Source organism: Meles meles, chromosome 2, assembly GCF_922984935.1.
Source record: "Meles meles chromosome 2, mMelMel3.1 paternal haplotype, whole genome shotgun sequence".
Classification (NCBI taxonomy): domain Eukaryota; kingdom Metazoa; phylum Chordata; class Mammalia; order Carnivora; family Mustelidae; genus Meles; species Meles meles.
Window position 1 is genome coordinate 67230422 of NC_060067.1, and position 9530 is coordinate 67239951.

Here is a 9530-nt window from a genome sequence, read left to right on the forward strand (position 1 = left end):
CTCTTCTTTGGTTGGAACTTAGGACAGACCCCCACATGGAGGAGATGAAAAGCAGGAGGCCACCTGCTGTGCTCGCCAGGAGACTGAAGTGGATGTCAGAACAGTGGGGGCTTGGGATTCAGTGAGAAGCGGGGACCCCCCAGGACCTGCCACGCAGCTCTCCTCCAGGGGGCCGGCTCTCCGCACAGTGGCGGGATGGGGTTCCAAAGGGAGCGCACAGGCACGGGGATCATTAGGTAATAGCTGGCAGTTGAATGGGGAGGTAGGGAAAGGGAAGGTAGCCCAGCACTGCTCTCAGATACCCCCGCGGAGAACAGGAGGACGAACAGCATCACAAGTCACAGCAGAAGTCAGGAAAAGGCAAAAAAAAAAAAAAAAAAAAAAGAAAAAGAAAAAAATCTCACAGCGAGGAAAACAGAATGAAAGCACGAGAACATGGAAGGAATAAAATGCAGACCGCCAGTAACACGTGTGAGCTAAACCCTCTGCTAAGAATGCAGAGACCACCGCATCACACACACACACACACACACACACACACACACAAGGCAGTGTGTACTTCAGGAAAGCATGCTTGAAAGCAAGTGACACAGGACATGAGGTGAAGCCAAGAAATGCAGGCACCGGGGTGACGAGGGCTTCACCTGTAGCAGAGGACATGGGCCTGAGGCTCAAATACAGGAAATGGGAGAGAAAGACGGAGGAGCAAACGATTTACGACTAAGATAAAATAATAAGTCTGTGCTATGCACTAATCAGCTTAGCAACTAACGATGTAAAGCCACGTCATTTAAAAATACAAGCAGAATTCCGATAGGAGATGTGATGTGTCGTTTTCGGAATCAGACCGGTCCCGTGGCTCAGCCAGCTGGCCGGGTTTTAGAGAAACGGAGTCCCTGAACCAGCAAACTCAGTTTAATGGATGTGTGCGAGGCGTTGCTTACTTCAGGTGGAGAGTCCCGTCCTTCTCAAGACCTGCTGAGCATTTATAAAAATTGATGATGTGCTTCATCTCAAAGAACACCCTAAGCAGAGTTCAAAAGGTGGAGATTCTCTCTGGCCGTGGCCTAGACAAACTAGAAGTAATTAAGGAAAATTTGACAGCTCCCCCCACCCCCCCTTAAAAGCCTCCTGGACCATTTGGATTTAGCTATATGGCAGAACCAACATGGGATGGATTAACACGGTGGAAGTGAGTTTCCTGGACAGAAGGCTGGGCTAGGCGTGGCCAGACAGCAGAATGTTTTAGGAGACCCCAAGCTCCACCCACTTGCTGATCCACCATTCAGGGGTGAGCCCTCCCTTCAATGCCCCCCACACAACCCGTCACTTCTGCTCACATCTCATTGGCCAGAGCTCAGTCACATGGACAGGTGTGCCTTAAAGAATGCTGGGAGTTGTAGTTTTTGTCTTGGGTGGGAGGGTACTCCCTGAAAATGGGGGGGGGGGCCTCCCTAGGTTACCATCGCAAAAGGGGAGGATGGATTTTGGAAGACAAAGAGATTCTGCTGACATTGCTGGAGTGGAAAAGAAAGGGGACTGCGGGAGAAGCTAACCAGGGAGAGGAGATGAGGATAGGACTTCATAGTGGCTGGTAAGTACCCAGAAGCTGGTGAGGCAGGTACACAGCCACTGATGGGGGTAGACAGAAAAGCAAGGAACTGACCCATTACCTTTTATAAAATCCACAAGTTAAGAAGAGAAGACCGTTAGAGACAAAAATGAAAGTCAATAAATAGCAAATGGACCAAAACAAAGTATTATTAAGCCCCAAAGGGGTTCTTTATTTTGTTAACAGATTTTATTTATTTATTTGAGCGAGAGGGAGACAGAGAGAGCGAGAGAGACTGAGCATGACTAGGGGCAGCAGCAGGCTCCTTCTTGAGCAGGGAGCCTGATGTGGGACATGATCTCAGGACCCTGAGATCATGAGCTGAGCTGAAGGCTGCTGCCTAACAGACTGAGCCACCCAAGGACCCCGAGCTGGTTCTTTAAAATGACCAAAGGAAGAGACAAATCTCTCATAAACCCAATTCGTAAACAAAGAAAGCACACAAAATAAATATGAGACAAGAGACTCAACTAAAAACTGGAGGAGATTTAAAAATATCTTTAAAAGAATTTTATTATTTTTTAAAGATTTTATTTATTTATTAATTTGACAAAGAGAGAGACAGAGAGACAGAGAGAGACATTGAGAGAAGGAGCACAAGCAGGGGGAGTGAGAGAGGGAGAAGCAGGCTGCCTGAGGAGCAGGAAACCCGATGTGGGGCTCGATCCCAGGGTCCCGGGATCATGACCTGAGCCAAAGGCAGATGCTCAACGAGTAAGCCACCCAGGTGCCCCTTTAAAAGAATTTTAAATGAATTCTATGGCCATAAAATTGAAGGCCTAAAGGAAAAGAGGTAGTTCCCCAGAAAAACTAAATTTGATATATAAGACAGAGAAATGCAAATGTGTATGATGAAAATTAAACGTGAAGGAAACTGCTTACTTGGAGAGACCTCGGGTGACCCAGAAAGGATGTGCCGCTGTTGCCAAGCAGAGGGAGGGCAGTGGGTGCCTGCTGACGGGAGGGAAGGGGTCCTTCCGGGTGATGGGAATATTCTGAAATCAGACAGTGGTGATGGCCATGTGGCTCTGTGAGTCTGCTGGAACCCAGTGAATTGTGTACTTTAAGATGCTTAAAATGGTGAATTTGATGTTATGTGAATTTTACCTCAATTAAAAAACAACAACAGGGGCGCCTGGGTGGCTCAGTGGGTTAAGCCGCTGCCTTCGGCTCAGGTCATGATCTCAGGGTCCTGGGATCGAGTCCCGCATCGGGCTCCCTGCTCAGCAGCGAGCCTACTTCCCTCTCTCTCTCTCTGCCTCTCTGTCTACTTGTGATCTCTCTGTCAAATATTAAACAACAACAACAACAACAGATCAGGAAGAAGCCTCGGTAGAAGGAGCGCCCACGGCTGAGTTGAGGGACCCTAGGTGTGGGTCTGCGGGGACCTCAGGGCTCAGAGGATTTCCAGGCTACGGGCGTGGGGTTATGAGCGCCTGGAGCCCCTCATCTGTCCTCAGTGGCGGGATGCTGTCACACTTCCCTGGGCTCAGCCTCCCTTCATCTGTGGTCCCTGTGGACACACACGTGAGCCGCACGGGGGCTGCCGTCCACCCAGCTCGCCCCAACGCAGCACGCAGGTCATTGTGAAGTCCTTGGTGCTCCGTGGACGAGTGAGGAAGAGTGAATGGTGAGGAGGGGGATGAGTGAAGTGGGCTTCTGATCTGGGTGGTATGCAAGTGGCAGGCTTGTCAAGGACGGGAGTGTGGAGTAGCCAGTTGGCTGGAGATGAGGGTGTCCCCGGCTGCCCCCCAAGAAGCCACAACCATCTTAATACTTCCTTTCATGATAAAGCACTTCCTTCAATGGGACCACCTCCCTTCTTTCAACTGTCCGTTGGCTGTGGCCCTCTGAGGCCACCTTGCCAGGTGGCTCCCTTCCCCACGACAGCTCCTGTGGGCTCACGACTGTCCTCTCTGCTAAGCATGTGTGACCTTTCCTCCTGCGCAGTTCGGCCACACACGGGCAGATGAGAGAAGCCATTTGGGCCCGGCCTCCATGTCCCATCACACATTAAACCATAAACCACTTTCAAATGATTTTATGAGAGTCGTGTTTTTCCTTCCATTTTCGTATCCAAATCTAATCTTTTGAGAACCTAGTCCCTTCTAACTCACATCATATGGGCTTTCATCAATAATAATATACGATCAATTACTCAAATGTAATTGATTAGCCAAGAGGACCGTATTTTCTCCTGGTTATTTTGCGTCTGATTGGACATAAAGCACAGCAGTTCCTGTGTGATGGGGCCTTGCCCTTTGGCTGTGGACTATCTTTACCTTTTAGCTGAGATTAAATTTATACACCATTTTCTAATGTCGGCTTAAGAAAAATCCAAAAGGGCACTTTGTATGCCAACCCTAGAAGATGACAGCATCCCAGGGCGCGATAAGCTGCCCGGGAGGTGGATTAGTGGCCGAAATTGCCTTCTTAGTTGGCTCTGAGCCTCGTTCGTCTTTATTTGGCCACACAGATCATTTTTGTCATCAGAAAGTTGAGTCCCATAAATCCAATATCGCCTGCCCAATTCAATAAAGAGACCTGGGGCCTGTTGCTGCCGGTCTGCGTCTCTCTCCGCCGAGACCCAACTGCGCCATTTGACCAAGAATGGCAGGACGTCGATGCTTTCCCACAGGGCAGGGGCACTGCCAGCCTCACTGTGCACTGGCCATCCGGGCCTTGGGTGCCCCCTGGGCTGTGCCTCTCTCCACGACAGGCAGAGCGGGTCCCTGAGAGCCCGATCGCGCTGGGCCGGTGCGGGGATCTGGGGGGCGGTCTGCAGGCAGGCCACGTGCGCCCCCAGGGTGGGACTCCTGGAGAATATTTGGTAGAGAGAGGAGGCCTTTGGAACTTCCGCCTGTCCTTCAGGACCCCACACACCTTCTGTGCTGTCCCATAGCTTCACCGGCATCCAGTCAGAACCAGCCTCTCTTCCCCTGGGACCTCTGTTCTGCTCCTATCTCAGAGGAGAGCCGGGAAGCACAGTGCCCATGCAGGCGGCATCCTCAGGCATGGCCCCGCCTTCTTACCGCCTAGGGGGCAGGGTCTGGGAGTTTGCCTTATTACAAAGTAACACCTTAGCTTACTACTGTTTCGTGGGTGCTGGCACCAGACATGAGACTCCTGGGTCAGAGACAAGAAGTCCCCAACTCCGGGCCCAGCAAGCACTAATGATGATGCTGGTGGTGGTCCTTTTGTCCTTGCATCCTTGGGGTGACTGGGAGGGGGACACCACACCTACAGTGGGTTGGTTTCGCTGACCAGGTATGCCAGGCTGGGAGCCTAGGGCTCGAGGGCCCCGGGGGGACAATGTCAACACATCCCCCAAGGCTGCTGGTTGCAAACACACGCTGAGACTTGGCCTGGGTACAGAGGCCAGTGGGTTGCAGTCCTCATGGATCAGGAGGGAGGGCAGGGCTGCTCCGGGCCTGCCCATCCCCCACCCCTGTCACCTGGCATCCCCACCTGGGCTTTCCTGCTCGTTGAGTCACAGAGCCCCTCATTGCCAGCCAGGTGGAAATGGGCCAGTCTGGTCCCTCCTGGTCTTGCATAACGGGACCTGCTTGGGTCGGCCTCCCCAGGGGCCTCTGGGCACGATCTTCCCAATGATCTCTCTGTTGCTTCTCTGTCTCCCTTATGACTTTTCTTCTTGTCATCCACTCTTCTGTGCTGGAACCCAGCACACTTCCCACCTCTCTCCCTAGAAGGAGGGTCACCCGCAGGGCTATAAGTGTCACTTGGAGGAGCCTTGCCAGCCATGAAGGCTCCTTCACCCTCCCTCCTGGACTGTGGGTGTTAGGCGCCCGAGTGGGCTGACCTTGCCCTGATGCAGGCTTTTGTTTTCTGCACCGGTGGCCCCTGTGGGGAGCACGGTCTTGAATCCTTTTATCAATAACAAGGGAAACACAGCACACCGGCATGTGCCACACTCGGAGCTCTGCCTTGGCGGCACCCCTGCAGCCTCAATGCTCCTCTGCCTGGGGGCACTTAGTAGGTCTAGCAGTTAGCCAAAGGTTGAATTACTGAGTCAACTCTCAGGTTCTTACCCAACTAGTTGTCATGAGAAGCTGCTACAAGAGCCTATGAGAAGGTCTGAGGGGGCATCTGATTCTCAACAGAGATTATTCAAGAAACAGAAGATGCTATGTTTAGGCCTTGTTCTGGGTCCAGAGGCTCAGGCTGTCCCTCTCCATCAGGACTCTGGGAGACTCACCTCTAGGAAGCCAATTTCGCAGCTCCCTCTGGAGAGGACTCATTTCCTTAAAAGACATTCCTAAACACTTACCTCCCCACCCCCTCCCCAGGCCTATAAAGAGAAAGGAGGGATGGCGAACACCTGTCCAAAGATGAGAAAATGAGGGATCCCACTGGGTCACTGACCCCAAAATGGGCAGTGCCTAGGGGCATCTTGGGGACAGAGGAGGTCCTGCCCTGGGGGATCCTTGGTGGTGGACAGCAGCAGACCCTATACCACACCTCTGCCTTTGCCTTTCCAGGGATCCTGTGGTGACAAGGGGAGGTGAAGCCGAGGGGGTCTGTTGCCACCAGCCACAGCTCGTAGTTTCCAGGTGCAGCCGTTTTCTGCATTCAAATTACCCCATAAGCAACAGGCAGGCTTGTGGGCATTTGCTGTGGGCTTGCAGGTGTCCACGCTCAGATTGTCGCTGTCTTCCAGAGGACCTGGAGAGACCACTGTGGGAAATCCCAGCCTGACCCAGTACCTGCTGCCCCTGGGTCTTGGCCCCTCACCATGCCATGCGGCCTGTGACCAGCTTGTGAAAGGGAACACCAACACCACCCCCCACTCCATTCATTAGAGCTTCCTTTAGTCCAGCCTGCTTGGCCCCCTTCCTCAGGCTAGGGGATTTCTATGGCTCCTGGTAGGGGTGGGAATAGGGTGTTAGCAGAGTTGGGGGTGGGGGAGTAGGTGCAGGAGGGAATAGGGGAAGGGAGGAGTAGGTGAGGCTTCAACCCATTCTCAACACTGGCAATCTCAGAGTCAGGAAATACGGGTTGCTGAAAAACAAAAAGTTAGGTATCACACAATGCCAAAGAGACCTGCCGGGTTGTGGGGTCTGTATTAGTTTCTCATGGCTGTCTCAACAAAACCAACGGGGGGCTTAATGACACAGATGTCTTCTCTCGCTGTCTGGAGGTTAGAAGGCTGAGAACAAGGGCGGGCAGGGCTGCATTTCCCAAGAAGGCTCTAGGGGAGGATCCTCCCCACCTTTCCAGCTCCTGGTGGCCCCTGTGGTCTTCCCTCTCTGTCTCTTCTTAGAAAGGCACCAGTCCGGGATGCCTGGGTGGCTCAGTGGGTTAAGCCACTGCCTTTGGCTCAGGTCATGATCCTGGGGTCCTGGGATCGAGTCCTCCATCGGGCTCCTTGTGCAGCAGGGAGCCTGCTTCCTCCTCCTGCCTGCCTCTCTGCCTGCTTGTGTGTACTCTCTCTCTCTCTGACAAATAAAATCTTAAAAAAAAAAAAAAGAAAGAAAGAAAGAAAGAAAGAAAGAAAGAAAGGCGCCAGTCCTATTGGACTCAGGACACACCCTGCTCCAGTGTGACCTCATTTTAACCACATCTGCAGCAACCCTACGCCCCCTACTCTGTCTGGGACTTCTGCACCTTGTCTGTCTGCTGTCACCCCGAGACAGAGGCTTCCCCAGGCGTTCCCAAGGATGCCGGCACACTGCAGGGAGAGAAACACCCAATGAAGCAGCCGTGCTGGGTCAGGGTGGAGGGGCTGGCAGGGCTCCCGGGGTCCTGTTGAATGAGAAGCCCTGTGATGGACAGAGGACATGTCTCCATCTGACTCAGACGCCTGAGTGGGAATCCAGCTTCCTTGCCTCTGACTCAAGCAGTTGGGGCAAGTTACTTAAACTCTCTCCAGCCTCCAGTTACTCATTTGGAAAATGGGACAATGAGAAAATGCTCCTTCACTGGGTTAAATACAGGAAAGTGTGGACAGCCCCTGCTGTCTTCAACAGTGAGCTGGGGCACTGGGGCCTGGCTGCCTTCTGTGAGTGCGGGCATATGGAGCATATCCTTTTCCCCAGGACCTGGGGCCCGAGTGGCACCGTGCAGCCTGAGATCTCAACCTATCATGTTAGTAGACATCTGATCCTGGACGGAGGCAGGGTCCAGCTCACTCTTGGGATGTTCCCCTCATTTGTGTATGCCAGCCCCAGATCTTTGGGGACCTAGATGGGACAGTGCCTGGGAGCCTGGGCAGGTGCCCATGCCCACTGAGGCCCCACAAAGGTGACTGCGGTTGGACCCTATCGTGGGCTGAATTGTGCCTTCCCCCAAAGCCCCCAGGATCTGTGAATGTGGTCTTATTTGGAATAGAGTCTTTGTAGATGTGGTCAAGCTTGGATGAGGTGCCACTGGAGGAGGGTTGGCCCCAATCCAATGACTAGTGTCCTTCGAGGAAGAAGACAAGACATACATACGTGGTTGGGATGAAGGCCACGGCATGCTGGAGGCAAGGACTCGGTGATGTGGCCATCAGGAAGAAGAGGACTACCAGCCCGGCCAGAAGCTGCAGGACAAGTGGAAGGTTTCTCCCTAGAGCCATCAGAGGGAGCGAGGAGACCCTGTCCGTGCCTTGATTTTGGATTCCTGGCTTCCAGGACCAGGAATAAGAGACCGTTCAGTCGACGGTGGTAAATTGCAGCCATCACAGGACATGAGCCCAGACCTTGACCGAGGGCCAGCCAGGCTTCCATCCCACTTCTGCGGCTGCAGGTGATTTAAGGGGAAAAGAATTGGGGAGTTATCCCTCAGGAGCTGAACATCGCTTCTCGCCGTGGGGGTGGGGTGTGCTTTGTGAGGGAAGTGAAGGAACATCCCTCCAACAGCAGCCCCCACCCCGCGTGCCCGGAACGCGGTGGGCGTGCATAATTTGTTTGCTTTGCAATTCTCTCCCCTCAGTGGAGACAAATTGGTTTGTACATGGAAATGGGCTGTCACTGGGGGACGGCTGTCTCGTTAGAGGACGGGATTTGCCAGGCGTGGGCAGGGCTGCTGGGGCACAGTCAGCGGTGGGGCAGGGGGACATGCCCTGGTAGGCCCTTTGGGGGAGACAACATGGCTCCCGGACCTTGCTCGTCCAGCATCTGGTTAGACTCTCAGGGACCAGTTGTGCACCAGTTTGCTGGGCATCTCTGAGCGAGGGCCCCGGGGAGCCACAGGAAGCAGAGCAGACTCCAAGGTGGTGTCCAAAAGGTAGCATGAGGACCACTCCATAGCTGTGGAATGGGCAAGGCATTGTTTAGCGAATAACGGAAAACAGCCTAAAAACCCCCAAACTTAACATCCAGCAAAGGAGGACAATGGCAACAGTGAGCAGCGGCCACGCGGGGCTGTGTGGAGACACCTGCCCTCAGGGCAGCCCAGACTTGGGGCCACCTCCCCTCTGCACCAGTGGGTCTGTCCCTGCAGTCAGGTGCAGCGGGATGCCCTTTCATTGGGCCTGTCTGAGGGTGACACCGCAGGAACGTGTCACGTAAAAAGTCCAACGGAGACTTAGAAGATCACGCCACGTGGGATTGGCACCGGGCTCTGGACCCTCATGCCCGGCATTGTCAGAGACTGTGGCACAGGAGCAAGGGATCAGGGCTGGGCGAGTTCCCGAGTCACATACCGATCCTTCCACCCCTGGTATTTGGGTGGGGGTGGTCACCTGGAGAAGCTTGAATTCTCTGAATCTCTCACTGGGGCCAGAGAAATGGGTGAAACAGAAAGCGGGTGATTAACAACTGCATTCAGCAAGTATTTAATGAGGACCTATTATGTGCCCAGTGTTGGGGATAAGGTGCTAAGCATGATCTACAGCAGGGGAGGGACCTGTGGTCCCGGCGTGGCTCATGTCACAGGCTGCTCCCCTCCAACAATAGTCCTACCCCTAAAGACCCCC